The 15,953-nt window shown below is 48.0% G+C and overlaps 2 non-coding genes across 2 annotated transcripts; both read left to right on the top strand.

The window, feature by feature from the left end:
* Positions 1 to 11,226: 11,226 nt before the first annotated feature.
* LOC123081149 (small nucleolar RNA R71) lies at positions 11,227 to 11,334 on the top strand. Its single transcript, XR_006438659.1, has one exon. It is a non-coding gene; the product is annotated as a small nucleolar RNA R71 (small nucleolar RNA).
* Positions 11,335 to 15,621: 4,287 nt separating this feature from the next.
* LOC123081148 (small nucleolar RNA R71) lies at positions 15,622 to 15,729 on the top strand. Its single transcript, XR_006438658.1, has one exon. It is a non-coding gene; the product is annotated as a small nucleolar RNA R71 (small nucleolar RNA).
* Positions 15,730 to 15,953: the final 224 nt, after the last annotated feature.

Raw genomic sequence — 15,953 nt, 5'->3', positions numbered from 1 at the left:
GATGGACAGCCCTTGACACACAGCTTCTTCTAGGCACCGTGTGTGATGAATTCAATAACGCAAACGATAAAATTGTTAATACCGTGTGCAATGGAAACGCTATCACAAACGATTTAACCGGGAAAATTGTGTGTGATATACTTGCGAACAGAAACATTTTCCTTGGAGCGACTGTGTGGGATGTATATACGAACGGAAACGTTTAGCGCTGGCTGACTGTGTGGGATGTACTTACGACTGGAAATGATTTCGCCTGTATAATTGTATTTTTTAGCAGTACTGTACGTATTTCTGTATTTGAGTGCTCGCCGGTCGCACACGACCTCATTTTGCCAAGCGTTTGTTCCAGGAGGGCATATCCCCGACGGTTTCTGGGTCGTGTGGGAAGGACCCCCTATCGCCCACACTCACTTGGCGACAGTTCCAACCGTCGCGGAAAGGGGTTAAAAACCATTTGTTTAGCAGCTTGTTGTACTAGTGATAGATCTGGGCATAAACTCAAAGTTCATCGGATCCCAACAAACACACCGCAAAAAGAGTTACATCAAATAGATCTCCAAGAGACTATTATATTGAGAATCAAAAGAGAGAGAGAGAGAGAGAGAGAGAGGAATCCATCTAGCTACTAACTACGGACCCGTAGGTCTACAATGAACTACTCATGCATCATCGGAGAGGCACCAATGAGGATGATGAACCCCTCCGTGATGGTGTCTAGATTGGATCTGTGGTTTCTGGAACTTGCGGCGGCTGGAATTGATTTTGTCGACTCTCCTAGGGTTTCTGGAATATTGGGGTATTTATAAAGCAAAGAGGTGGCGCGGGAGGCCACCGAGGTGGGCACAACCCACCAGGGCGCGCCTGGGCCCCCAGGCACGCCCACGTGGGAGGGGGCACCCCTCTGATACTTCTTTGGCCCATCCTGTGTCTTCTGGCCCAGAAAAATTCTCCAAAAAGTTTCGCTGTGTTTGGACTCCGTTTGGTATTGATTCCCTGCGAAGTAAAAAAAACAAGCAAAAAACAACAACTGGCACTGGGCACTATGTCAATAGGTTAGTCCCAAAAAATGATATAAAGTTGCTATAAAATGATTGTAAAACATCCAAGAATGATAATATAACAACATGGAACAATGAAAAAAAATTATAGATACGTTGGAGACGTATCAGCATCCCCAAGCTTAATTCCTGCTCGTCCTCGAGTAGGTAAATGATAAAACAGTATTTTTGATGTGGAATGCTGCCTAACATGTTTATCACATATTCTTTTCTTTGCAGCATGGACATTTGGACTTTTATATGATTTAAAGCAATAGTCTAGTTTTGACATGAAGATTTCAATACTCAAGCATATCAACAAGCAGCCATGTCTTTCAAAATATCAACACTAAAGCAAGTTATCCCTAGACCATTATGCTCAATCATTAATCCATTCATGAAACACACTCGCATATTAGCTACACCCAATGTTCAAGTACGATCATAGTGCCCCTTAGTTGGTGCTTTATAAGAGAAGATGGAGAGTCAAATAAAAATAAAAATTGCATAAAGTAAAAAGAAAGGCCCTTCGCAGAGGGAAGTAGGGATTTGTAGAGGTGCCAGAGCTCAAAGCGAAAAAAGTAGACATAAAACATTTTGGGTGGCATGCCTTTCCTGTCAATGAAAATGATCGAGTAGTCCCCAATACTTTCCATGCTAGATATATCATAGGTAGTTCCCGAACAGAAAATAAAGTTTATTCCTTTTTCCACCATACTTTCACATTCCACGGTTAACCGAATCCATGGGTGTCGTCCATACCAACACTTTCCAAGGAATTTATTATTTGACAACATAAAGTAAATTCATTTTTCATTTCGGGACTGGGCATCCCTAATACTTTCCCGTACTCTCGTGCAATGACAAGTGAATAAACACTCATCTTGAGAATAACACATCTAGCATGGAAAAATATCAGCCACCCCCTACCGTTTCAAGAGCGGTACGAGCACACAAAAGAATAATTTATTTTGAAAATTAGAGATGGCACATACAAATTTGCTTAGAATGGCAAAAGAATACCGCATATAGGTAGGTATAGTGGACTCAGGTGGTAAAATTGGTTTAAGGATTTTGGACGCACAAGTAGTGATCATACTTAGTGCAAATGAAGGCTAGCAAAAGATTGAGAAGCATCCAACCAAGAAACAAAAAATATCATAAGCGAGCATTAAGCATAACTAACACCGAATAATGAACCACAAGTAGGATGTAATCTCATTGCATAACTATTGACTTTCGTGCTTGCGTAGGGAATCACAAACCTTAACACCAATATTCTTACTAAAGCATAATTACTCATCAACATGACTCACATATTATATCATCATATCGCAAAACTATTACAAGGAATCAAATTTATTTTGTCCAATGATCTTCATGAAAGTTTTTATTATATCCCTCATGAATATCTATCACTTTGGGACTAATTTCATATGTTGCTTTTGATAGCTCAAACAAATCTAAGTGAAGAACATGAGCATAAATTTTTCTTCTCTCAAAATAATTTAAGTGAAGCAAGAGAGAATTTATTAAAAATTTACTAACTCTCAAATAAATCGAAGTGAAGCATGAGATCATTTCTTCAAAAATACTAAAGCACACCATGCTCAAAAAGATGTAAGTGAAGCGCTAGAGCAATTCCATAGCTCATAAAGATTTAAGTGAAGCATAGAGAGCAATTCTAACAAGTCATAGCATAATTTTGGCTCTCTCAAGTAGGTGTTGTCGGCGTCCTGGGAACGGGGGTACCTAGACTTGCCTACCTTCAGCCCATGGCGTGGCTCCGTCAACGGCCCGATACGTCCCAGCTTCAGCAACAACAACTCAAGACCCTCACGAGGGGCCAAGCCTCGCGAGGCGGGCGACACCAAGGCCTCCCTGGGGGCGGCCTCACTAGGCTAGCTCCCGAGGGGCGAAGATATCTATGCAAGGTGCACCTCGCGAGGTTCATATGACATGAGCCATGACGACCAAGGCCAGGCGGGCGCCAGCGGGCGCAGTGTACGAGTTTCCTTTTTGGTGCTAAGGAGGCAAGCGTAGGCATGGGGTCCTGAGGAATCAAGCAAAGGTTTCCATATCGGTGCAAGAAGACCAAGACCGCCAGGACGGCATGACGGAGGTCATCGCGGAGCCTACCGCAGCGTCACCACCAGTGCCTTTTGTAGGCGAATACTACTTTTGTCAGGATATCTCGTACTAGTTGTCTCCCTTCAAATTTGGCTGTTGTGGGATCCCTTCCCGCCTACATTTGGGAAGAGGACCAAGGCCACTATAAATAGGACTTAGCCACCACCATAGTAGGGGACGGATCCATTCCACCCCTGACCACCTCACCAGCTCATCGAGCTCAAGAACACCTCACCTCCTGAGGCTGTTCAACCATTGTACTAGTTCATCCTCAGCCCCTCAAGGCAATCCACCACAAAGCTGGAGTAGGGTATTACACCGCAAGGTGGCCCGAACCAGGATAATCTGCTGTGTCCCTTGTCCCTTGGGTTCGTTGAGCTAGGCCATGGAATCATTGAGCGGGAAGACTGGGAGGGGAGAGTTCTTCGCACGCACCCCAGAGTTCAAACCTCTCACGGGTCTGTGGAACCCTGAATCCGACATTTGGCGTGCCAGGTAGGGGTGCGTCGGAGCCTCTCCTCTCCCGGCCAGCCCGTCATCACCGACAGCCCTGATGGCCGATGATCAGGGGGCTCATGCCGAGCGCTGGGCCGCTTGGCCCGCCCGGGCGATGCCATCCGCCCAGGAGGACCTCCACTCCGTGCTACAGGCAGCTCGCGCACCGCTCGACCCCGCCAGACGCGGGCGGCGCGGGCCGGCACCGCCCGCCCTCGCACCTCGGCGTACGCGCGCCACCACGCGGTCTTCGGGCTATGCCGCGGCAACGGCGCCGCACACTCGTCGGGAGCAGGCGAACATGCGAGCCGCGGTCATCGTGGCACGAGAGCTACTACGCTGCAGGTTGCCGGAGGGCCGCCGCGACCCCCTGCTGGAGCGGGTCGTCGAACTACTCGACGCCGCCTGCAGGGGTGCGGCGCCCTTCTCCTCCCTGTCCATGCCTCAGGTAGTGGCAGAAGTGCGCGCCGGGCCCCGGCGCGCCTGTGTGCCCCCCGGAGCATCCGAGGGATTCGACAGCAACAACACGGCCCCTGGCGTTGTTCGTCCTGCCGCGACCGCACCTCCTGCGAATGGGGCGAGCTCTGGCGGTCCCGTGCAGGGCCGCGCAAGGGCGTCGCCTCGTGGTCACTAGGGCTAGGTGCAGGGCACCCAGGCGAAGGCTCCGGCGCAGCAGCCCCAGACACCTACGTGCCCGCATGATGGACCTGGAGTACACGCCTGAGGAAGACCCCAACTCGTTCCCTAAGCCGAGCTGGGCAGAAGGTACGCTGGAGGCCAGGGCTTTCCACGAGCCGCCCGGAAGCTTTGCCGAACCCTTCAACGACAACAACCACAGGGTAGGGCCGATACCCCAGGGGCATGCTTACGCTAACCATGGACCGCAGGTGAACCAGGACACAGTAGCAGCCGGAGACCCCAGGGCGGTGTCCCCGCTCCCGGCAGGACTAGCGCACTGGGGGTAGCGTGGGCGGGGCCCGGAGGCAGGGCCCCCCTCGCGCCACATGGAGCAAGGCGTCGCATGGAGGTGGGTACTCTGCCGGGGGAGGCGATGGCGGGCCCTTCCCCTCGGCAGAGGGCCCGTGGTCGCCGAGGGCGCCGCCAGCGTCCCCCTTACCCCTTGGTCCCATCCTGGTTTCCGGACGCCCCAATGGTGGTCGGGGGAGGCGCAGGGTGGGGCCCTCGTCAGGCGATATGAAGCAAGGCTCACGCCTGTGAAGGTCTCCGCTCGTGACACTCTCACGTAATAATGAGTGGGTCTGTACACACCCCGGAGTCTTCAGAGTGCCGCACCTCGGCTTCGGGGGCTCCCGCCCACGTCCAAGTGGAAGCACCATGCTCCGCGCTGGCCATCGACATTGTCCCCCAATGACTATGCTCACATCCAGTGAAAGCACTTAGCTCTGCGCTGGTGGGAAGACAAGAAGACCAGCTAGGTGCCGGACGCGGCTGTTTGCTTTCGCCCTTTTCTCTGTTACTTGATTTCGCCGTTTTTTTGGATTGAGATTTGAAGTTCTTTTGTGTTATCTAAAAGCGGGGGGGAGGGGGGCGGGGGTTCTCTCGTTTGTGCCTATTTATTGCGTTCTGGTTGCATGCTTTATTTTTTAGGCTCACGCCTTCGACACTCCCCTTGCGAATTCCTCGCGAGCGGGGGCTGGTCAGCAGACAGCGCCAGGCGCGTCTGGGTGACCTAGATAGGGCCCCCTCAGGGCCAAGAGTGCACGCGCCGCAAGATTTCCACGTGCGCATCCTTCCGTGGTCCGACATACGCTCCTCATGCGGCCCTCTCGAATGGATCCGCAGGCTTATCAGGAGGCCTAGAGTCTCGCGAGCCTCTAAGGGCTCGCCTCGGGAGGAAGGTCCAGCCAGGACGTTCAGGCGCGCCCAAGACCTACGGAGCCAAGGTAAGGCATGACAACAATCGGGCTCGGGAGCCCCGCGGGCTCGTGATGGTGCATCTCGAGCCTTGTCCTCAAAAGGTGTGCCATCAGTCCATACACTCTGTTTCATACATGATAGGGGGGCCCCTTCAAAATGCTTTTACACCCCACAGGGCTGCGCCCGCAGGTTTCCTCTTTACACAGGTTAAGGCAAGAAAAGCGCAGGGTTAGCCAGAGGCACTGCCTTCTTTGTTGACCTTGCTGCCTTCGTCTCCGCCATCAGAGTCATCGCTAGCGTCGTCCGCATCATCGTCGTTCGCGCCTTCTTCTCCGACCACCACCACGTCCGCGTCATCTTCAGGCGCGAACTCCGCGACCAGGGCATCCACGTGGTTTTCCACCCAGTCCGACAAGTTGTCTCGGATAGCCTTGGGCACGGGGGCTATGGCGGCATCAAAGTCAAAATGGGGATCGAGGTTGTAAAGGTGACTGAAGACGCGCAAGAAGGCGCGCCCGAGGAGGCCCCGGCTCCTTTCCTCGACAAGCTCGCGAGCCCTCGCGGCCTGGTCCTCCAGACGTGTCACGATTTTGGTGAAGAAGCAGAGGTGGATCGCGTCGTCTTCCTCATGTGGGTGAGGGGCGCTCTCCTCGCAGATAGTGCTCAGGGCTCGGATGGCTCTCGCCCTAAGGTCCTGGAGCATAGAAGCGTGCTCACGCCGTAGCGTTCGTCGACGACACGCCTCGTCCCCATTCTTCTTCGCGAGGGACGCGGTGCTGTCAATCTGTCGCTAAAGGGGAGCAAGCCGGCGCGCGCGGAGGTCAGGTCAGCCCGGGCGGAGGTCTGAGCTGCCACAGCGGCCCTCTCGCGCTGCTCCGCCTCACCCAGTTTCGTCCTAAGGGCGGTGATCCTGCCCTTAGCCTCAGCCTCAGCCTCAGCCTCCAGGAACACCAGCGCCAGGCAGTGCTCGTCGGTAAGATCTGCACGAGCCTTCGCCACCCTCCGGTCAACCTCCTCCTGGATCTTGGCTTCACGCACGGTGACAGCGTCCTCAGCCACGGTCACTTGGCGCTCCCTTGTCTCCAGCCGCTCGAGCTCGAGGCTGCGCTTCGAGGGCTCCAGCATCAGCGCCTCCTCACGTTTCAGGATCTCCTTCTCTTTGGAAGGCGCTCCCCTCATTGACGCCAAGACGGCCCTGCGTGCTTCAATCCGCTGCTCAAGGGTGGCGTTCAAGGCCAGGAGTTCTCGTTCACGCTCCTCGGCAGCCTTGCGGCGATGGTCGGCTGCCCTCGCCTCCTCCAAGGCCCGGGCGCAGGCCTCGCACGAGGTCGCAAGGGACACCTCTGCCTTCGCATTAGCATGCTCGTGCTGAAGATGCCTGAGGTTGATGGCCACCTTCAACTCATGCCATTCGTCTGCCAGCCGAAGGTCGTCCGTCTCAAGGCGGGCGTCGACATTGACAAGCTCTTCTCCGAGCTAGCTCAGCGCACCCATCGCCTCCCGGAAGAGCTCGTGGCGTACAGCACCTCGCCCACGCGCGAGCTCCAGATCATGACCAAGTCCGCCCTCCATGCCGGGGGTCATTGGGGAAGCTTGAGATGGCCTGCCTGCCCCTGGCAGGGGGCTGGAGGCTGGCTCCTTCCCCGCCACCCTCCAGGCCTCGGCGGATGCGCCGGATGGCGTGGCCTCGCCACCCGAAGATAAGGCCAAGGCTAGGATCGCACAACCACCGGTGACGACCAACGGAGGAGCCCTCGGCACTCCTTCTGCACCCCAGGGTAGACCGCGAAGGAGTGACGACAACAACGCAGGATCAAGGCTCCCCGTCGGCACGTCCGCCTCTAGGATGGGCCCTGCGCCACGCGCGGTGGTCTGGCGGGGGGAGCTCGAGACCAAGGGTGAACCGAGGACAGGTGGAGGCCGCTCCTCAGGAGATCTCGCTGCCGCAGATGAAGGAATCCTGAAGGGCCATTGTCAGGAAAGGATGCGACACGCAGAAAATCACGAAGAAGAGTGATCAATTAAGTGTAGTGGGGTTTTTCGCCCAAACTGCGAGTGTCGTGTTCTCCTCAGGCAACTATATTCGGCTAAAGCTAGGTAATACAATTTTGAGTGATAAAAACAGCAAAAAAAACCTAAACTATTTAAGATTGTTCCCGAAGATAATCCACAAAGACAATGCAAAGTAGCAAAGGGAGGTTTAGAATACACTCACTGTCGATCTGGTATTTTTGTATTTTAATAAGGCACACAACCAATCAGCAGGACAAAGGGGAACTTACTATAGATGATTGAGCTCTACTAAAGGGACTACTAACAGGGAATAAAAAGTCAGGATAACAATACTAGGACTAGAAATTAACTAGCACAGGGACAAACACACATGCATGAATACACATATAGGATGGCAGAATACTAATTCACAGAGCAAAATCACACTGACCTAACATTCTCTGATCAACTGGACATTAACTAGTAAGAACACATAAAAAGATGCACTATATTTAAAAGTACGAAACTAAACACATAGCAATTTGAGTACTAGTCATGTAAACAATACACGCCATACACATCTCAATTCTGAATTTTACAAAGTCTGAACCTTACAAGGTCTCAAACATCTCAATTGCACAGATATTTCAGAGAGAGGGGGAAAGAGAGAAAGAGAGAGACAACAGGAGGTTGGAGAGAAGATTAGGAGCAGTAGCAGTAGGGGTTCAGAGGAGCAGCAGCAGTTTGTGGTTCAGAAGAGAAGCAACAGCAACGGAGGTAAGGAAGCGAGGTAGGGGAAGTAGCAGCAAGCGAGGTTCAGAGAAGAAGTAGAGCAGCAGGGTGAGAGGAGGAGCAGCAGCGAGGTAAGGAGAAGGAGAAGATGCAGCAGCAGGGACGTGGGGATAGAGAGCAGCAGCAGCGTGAGAAGAAGCAGCAGGGCGCAGCAAGAGAGTGGCAGCAGTTTCGTGATGGAGAAGAAGCAGAGGGGCTTGGAGAAGAGGAGGCAGCAGCAGGAGGTTGAGGAGAAGAAGGAGGAGCAGCAGCGTGGTGGTGTCGCGGTGAAGGTGGAGGCGCGGTGGTGAGGAGCGCACCACCACGCCGGCCTGGCCGTGGCGGCGGCCGGAGGTGGAGAAGAAGGGGTGAGGGAGAGATGTGTGTAGCCAGGCCCGGTTTGGGAATGGAGGCTGCTAGGGATTTTGATCCCCTCCTCTCATCTGCCACTTTGCTAATTGGCCCTTCATCTCTTCTTCCTTCTTCACAAGAAGATCCTTATCATTCTTCAACCCCTCGGTTACTTCTTTTCTTCTCGCTCGGGTCCCTCGTTCTCTCGTTCAAGCCCCAAGTCTCGTCGCGTTTGGCAGTCCGGCCGAATCTTGAAGTTTATAGTGCCTTTGCGCACTTTTCTGCAAAACAAACAATTCACTAGTCAACATGCTCTTTCATGAATATCATTCAAATGTTAAATATTTCATAGCAAGAATTGATGGTCAGAACTCCACAAATGGTATATTTCTATGCCAAAATTATGTATATGAAATGTGCTTATCAAGTTCCCCCACACTTAAATCTTTGCTTGTCCTCAAGCAAAGGAATATGACAAAGGCAAGATAGTGAAAAGTGAACTGACTAGAGAATGTCCCCGTGAAGTAAATCTCCAAACAATGCATGCTTTGGGCTTAGCTAGTGAAAATCAATGGTTAAGAGTGCTACAGAGCAATAGGACACTAGTAAACTCAATCATTTTAAACTTTTACAAAGATAAAAGTGGATCAACAAGTTCAAATGCTGATTGTGCCAAAGGGTTCCTAAAGAGAGCATGATCCCAAAAAAAACTTATTACCCGGAACATAACATTATGGTTGAAGCACTTATTGAATTTGAAGGAAGTAATGATAATATTTTATCGATCTCACCAAAACAACATACCACCGATCCCGAGAACATGGTATACACCTGGCTCGACCAATTATTAGTTTTTTTTTGTTTGTCTCCCCAAAGGAACATACCACCGATCCCGAGAACATGGTATACACCTGGTTCGACAATTACATTTTTATTATTAATTACTGCCCAAGCTAACCCGATTTCACATGCCACCGATCCAGGGAACATGATATGCTACTGTAGGTAGTCAGACTTATTTATTCATTATTACTTTTTTAACAAATGAATACAAAAGGAAACAAGAATCATCACTCATCCAAGTCTGGTTCACATACTACCGATCCAGGGAACATAGTATGCTAGTCCATAGTGGTGAATGATTGCTCTGAAGGGGAACACACTTGGCACAAAATCAGCATCTAACAATTGATGATCTAGGTGTATCAAAGTAAATGCAGAAAATGATGAAGTTTTCCAGTGTACTAGGGATTTGAGCACTCAAAACTAAGAACTTTCACTAATATCAGCAAAGCAAGCAGTATGTAGATAACTAGTTTACAAGGCATTCACAATTCAGTTCACATATTCACATCAAGCACCATATGTCAAAGGTAAAATTCAGTGGGACGACATTTAAGAAATGGCTCAAGCAACCCAAATAGCAATTGATTTCAGCATGTATAATGGATGATATATTCAGAATGGGTCATGAAACAGCTCACCGGGTTTATATAGGAAGTAGCACTCGCTCAACGCTCTCTAAACTGCAGCTCTTCTCTTTTTGCTTCTCTATCCCCATGCCTGCTCCAGCTTCACTCTTCTTCGCATGTGCCCATTGCTTCTCCTCATCACCATGCCGTGAATCCACCAGGATCCCAGGGAATGTCATCTCGAACTCTGTCAACTCGCAGTAAATGGTGCACAAGCATCAACCTGAAAGAACACTCAACAATCAAGCCAATACAAGTGACAGAGAGAATGCCCTCTAAGTCATCGATAGAGTACCCTATCATATAAGTATATCTATTGAGCAAATCAGGAACATGTATCAACAACAAGTCACATGGTGCATAGGCAATATCAGCGATATGACATAACTTATCCAGAAAGCTGAGATAATACCTGAGATAGTTAGGAAGAAGCTTCAGGACTACCTCAATTGAAGATGCCAAGTGAGGTGTGGTTGTAGAAATTTCCACCGGACTCGTGTCAACAAGTGAAATAGTAGAGCTTGGCTCCTTGACATCTGAATCCACCTCATCATAATTAACCATGAAGCTCTCCATCTCAGGCTCAAGTGTTGAGGAATCAATGCGGCTAAATCATTGAAGCTGAACTTCTCCATATCTGGCTCTAGCAGCACATGATCAATATCAACTAAAGGTGACTCCTCAATATAAAAAACAACTAACTGCAGCTCTGGCTCATCCATGGAAGAATCATCACAATGCAAAACTAAATCTCCAACACTAGTATCCATATGATCTGAAGTGTGTGTGTCAACTAGGATGGTGTCATCATCATCAAAGATAATCCATGAAAGCTCAATCTTGTTACACGGAGAAACTGGTTCCGACTTTTGTGTAAGAGATTCTTGCTGAGATGAAGTGATTTGTTGCAAACAAGCAACTGAATCAGAGATGGGCTTCTCATTGTACCACTGAAGTTGGTGGAAGGCTATACTCTCAATCAGCAGAAAAGCGTCATCAAGTGTCTTGTTTGTAATAGCTCCACCCGCTGCCATATCGACGTAAGCTCGAGTGTCCGAAGTCAATCCTCTATAGAATATCTGCAACTCTAACCATCTCTCAAGCCCGTGGTTAGGACATCTCCTGAATAAAGCCTTGTATCTCTCCCATGCATCATACAAGCTCTCGTATTCACGCTGAACGAAATTGAAGATCTCATCTCGAATCGCAGACTGCTTGTGTAGTGGGAAATATCTATCCAAGAAAGCTCGTGATATCTCATTCCAACTGTATGACCTTGATGGCAAGGATCGATACCAAGCACGAGCATCATCACGGAGAGAGAATGTGTACAACCTGCACATGATTGCATCTTGAGGAACTCCATGGTACTTGACTGTATCTGAATACTCCATGACTCGGTGTAAGTGCTCATAGGGATCCTCAGTAGGCAGTCCTCCAAACTGTTGTTGTTGAACCAAAGCAATAAGACTAGGTTTCAGCTCGAAGTTCTCTGCCTCAATAGTTGGCCAAATTGGTCCTGTGATATAGCACTGACTTTTGGGCATCCAAAGATCACGAAGCAATGCCATCTTAACCGAGTGTAACTATAGAACAACCTGCAATTTGTTCAGATTTCCTACAAACACTCATAAACAGTAAACACTAGTCAGAAAGTTAGTATCCTAATAAGCCGAAGCAACAAAAAGTAAAAAGGTAAAAGAAGCACAGAAATAAATTTGAATGGAAATTTAAACAAAAACTATACTAAGCCTAGTCTATAGCTTCACACAATCGTTCGACGCTAGTCCCCGGCAACGGCGCAAAAGTGATCAATTGTAAGTGTAGTGGGGTTTTTCGCCCAAACTGCGAGTGTCGTGTTCTCCTCAGGGACTAGGCGACGGCAACTATATTCGGCTAAAGCTAGGTAATACAATTTTGAGTGATAAAAACAGCAAAAAAAACCTAAACTATTTAAGATTGTTCCCTAAGATAATCCACAAAGACAATGCAAAATAGCAAAGGGAGGTTTAGAATACACTCACTATCGATCTGGTATTTTTGTATTTTAATAAGGCACACAACCAATCAGCAGGACAAAGGGGAACTTACTATAGATGATTGAGCTCTACTAAAGGGACTACTAACAGGGAATAAAAAGTCAGGATAACAATACTAGGACTAGAAATTAACTAGTACAGGGACAAACACACATGCATGAATACACATATAGGATGGCAGAATACTAATTCACAGAGCAAAATCACACTGACCTAACATTCTCTGATCAACTGGACATTAACTAGTAAGAACACATAAAAAGATGCACTATATTTAAAAGTACGAAACTAAACACATAGCAATTTGAGTACTAGTCATGTAAACAATACACGCCATACACATCTCAATTCTGAATTTTACAAAGTCTGAACCTTACAAGGTCTCAAACATCTCAATTGCACAGATATTTCAGAGAGAGGGGGAAAGAGAGAAAGAGAGAGACAACAGGAGGTTGGAGAGAAGATTAGGAGCAGTAGCAGTAGGGGTTCAGAGGAGCAGCAGCAGTTTGTGGTTCAGAAGAGAAGCAACAGCAACGGAGGTAAGGAAGCGAGGTAGGGGAAGTAGCAGCAAGCGAGGTTCAGAGAAGAAGTAGAGCAGCAGGGTGAGAGGAGGAGCAGCAGCGAGGTAAGGAGAAGGAGAAGATGCAGCAGCAGGGACGTGGGGATAGAGAGCAGCAGCAGCGTGAGAAGAAGCAGCAGGGCGCAGCAAGAGAGTGGCAGCAGTTTCGTGATGGAGAAGAAGCAGAGGGGCTTGGAGAAGAGGAGGCAGCAGCAGGAGGTTGAGGAGAAGAAGGAGGAGCAGCAGCGTGGTGGTGTCGCGGTGAAGGTGGAGGCGCGGTGGTGAGGAGCGCACCACCACGCCGGCCTGGCCGTGGCGGCGGCCGGAGGTGGAGAAGAAGGGGTGAGGGAGAGATGTGTGTAGCCAGGCCCGGTTTGGGAATGGAGGCTGCTAGGGATTTTGATCCCCTCCTCTCATCTGCCACTTTGCTAATTGGCCCTTCATCTCTTCTTCCTTCTTCACAAGAAGATCCTTATCATTCTTCAACCCCTCGGTTACTTCTTTTCTTCTCGCTCGGGTCCCTCGTTCTCTCGTTCAAGCCCCAAGTCTCGTCGCGTTTGGCAGTCCGGCCGAATCTTGAAGTTTATAGTGCCTTTGCGCACTTTTCTGCAAAACAAACAATTCACTAGTCAACATGCTCTTTCATGAATATCATTCAAATGTTAAATATTTCATAGCAAGAATTGATGGTCAGAACTCCACAAATGGTATATTTCTATGCCAAAATTATGTATATGAAATGTGCTTATCAAGTTCCCCCACACTTAAATCTTTGCTTGTCCTCAAGCAAAGGAATATGACAAAGGCAAGATAGTGAAAAGTGAACTGACTAGAGAATGTCCCCGTGAAGTAAATCTCCAAACAATGCATGCTTTGGGCTTAGCTAGTGAAAATCAATGGTTAAGAGTGCTACAGATCAATAGGACACTAGTAAACTCAATCATTTTAAACTTTTACAAAGATAGAAGTGGATCAACAAGTTCAAATGCTGATTGTGCCAAAGGGTTCCTAAAGAGAGCATGATCCCAAAAAAAACTTATTACCCGGAACATAACATTATGGTTGAAGCACTTATTGAATTTGAAGGAAGTAATGATAATATTTTATCGATCTCACCAAAACAACATACCACCGATCCCGAGAACATGGTATACACCTGGCTCGACCAATTATTAGTTTTTTTTGTTTGTCTCTCCAAAGGAACATACCACCGATCCCGAGAACATGGTATACATCTGGTTCGACAATTACATTTTTATTATTAATTACTGCCCAAGCTAACCCGATTTCACATGCCACCGATCCAGGGAACATGACATGCTACTGTAGGTAGTCAGACTTATTTATTCATTATTACTTTTTTAACAAATGAATACAAAAAGGAAACAAGAATCATCACTCATCCAGGTCTGGTTCACATACTACCGATCCAGGGAACATAGTATGCTAGTCCATAGTGGTGAATGATTGCTCTGAAGGGGAACACACTTGGCACAAAATCAGCATCTAACAATTGATGATCTAGGTGTATCAAAGTAAATGCAGAAAATGATGAAGTTTTCCAGTGTACTAGGGATTTGAGCACTCAAAACTAATAACTTTCACTAATTTCAGCAAAGCAAGCAGTATGTAGATCACTAGTTTACAAGGCATTCACAATTCAGTTCACATATTCACATCAAGCACCATATGTCAAAGGTAAAATTCAGTGGGACGACATTTAAGAAATGGCTCAAGCAACCCAAATAGCAATTGATTTCAGCATGTATAATGGATGATATATTCAGAATGGGTCATGAAACAGCTCACCGGGTTTATATAGGAAGTAGCACTCGCTCAACGCTCTCTAAACTGCAGCTCTTCTCTTTTTGCTTCTCTATCCCCATGCCTGCTCCAGCTTCACTCTTCTTCGCATGTGCCCATTGCTTCTCCTCATCACCATGCCGTGAATCCACCAGGATCCCAGGGAATGTCATCTCGAACTCTGTCAACTCGCAGTAAATGGTGCACAAGCATCAACCTGAAAGAACACTCAACAATCAAGCCAATACAAGTGATAGAGAGAATGCCCTCTAAGTCATCGATAGAGTACCCTATCATATAAGTATATCTATTGAGCAAATCAGGAACATGTATCAACAACAAGTCACATGGTGCATAGGCAATATCAGCGATATGACATAACTTATCCAGAAAGCTGAGATAATACCTGAGATAGTTAGGAAGAAGCTTCAGGACTACCTCAATTGAAGATGCCAAGTGAGGTGTGGTTGTAGAAATTTCCACCGGACTCGTGTCAACAAGTGAAATAGTAGAGCTTGGCTCCTTGACATCTGAATCCACCTCATCATAATTAACCATGAAGCTCTCCATCTCAGGCTCAAGTGTTGAGGAATCAATGCGGCTAAATCATTGAAGCTGAACTTCTCCATATCTGGCTCTAGCAGCACATGATCAATATCAACTAAAGGTGACTCCTCAATATAAAAAACAACTAACTGCAGCTCTGGCTCATCCATGGAAGAATCATCACAATGCAAAACTAAATCTCCAACACTAGTATCCATATGATCTGAAGTGTGTGTGTCAACTAGGATGGTGTCATCATCATCAAAGATAATCCATGAAAGCTCAATCTTGTTACACGGAGAAACTGGTTCCGACTTTTGTGTAAGAGATTCTTGCTGAGATGAAGTGATTTGTTGCAAACAAGCAACTGAATCAGAGATGGGCTTCTCATTGTACCACTGAAGTTGGTGGAAGGCTATACTCTCAATCAGCAGAAAAGCGTCATCAAGTGTCTTGTTTGTAATAGCTCCACCCGCTGCCATATCGACGTAAGCTCGAGTGTCCGAAGTCAATCCTCTATAGAATATCTGCAACTCTAACCATCTCTCAAGCCCGTGGTTAGGACATCTCCTGAATAAAGCCTTGTATCTCTCCCATGCATCATACAAGCTCTCGTATTCACGCTGAACGAAATTGAAGATCTCATCTCGAATCGCAGACTGCTTGTGTAGTGGGAAATATCTATCCAAGAAAGCTCGTGATATCTCATTCCAACTGTATGACCTTGATGGCAAGGATCGATACCAAGCACGAGCATCATCACGGAGAGAGAATGTGTACAACCTGCACATGATTGCATCTTGAGGAACTCCATGGTACTTGACTGTATCTGAATACTCCATGACTCGGTGTAAGTGCTCATAGGGATCCTCAGTAGGCA

This window comes from Triticum aestivum, chromosome 3D (genome assembly GCF_018294505.1).
Source record: "Triticum aestivum cultivar Chinese Spring chromosome 3D, IWGSC CS RefSeq v2.1, whole genome shotgun sequence".
In the NCBI taxonomy this organism is placed as follows: domain Eukaryota; kingdom Viridiplantae; phylum Streptophyta; class Magnoliopsida; order Poales; family Poaceae; genus Triticum; species Triticum aestivum.
The sequence above is the reverse complement of the archived record's forward strand: the minus strand, read 5'-3'. Positions and strand labels throughout refer to the sequence as shown.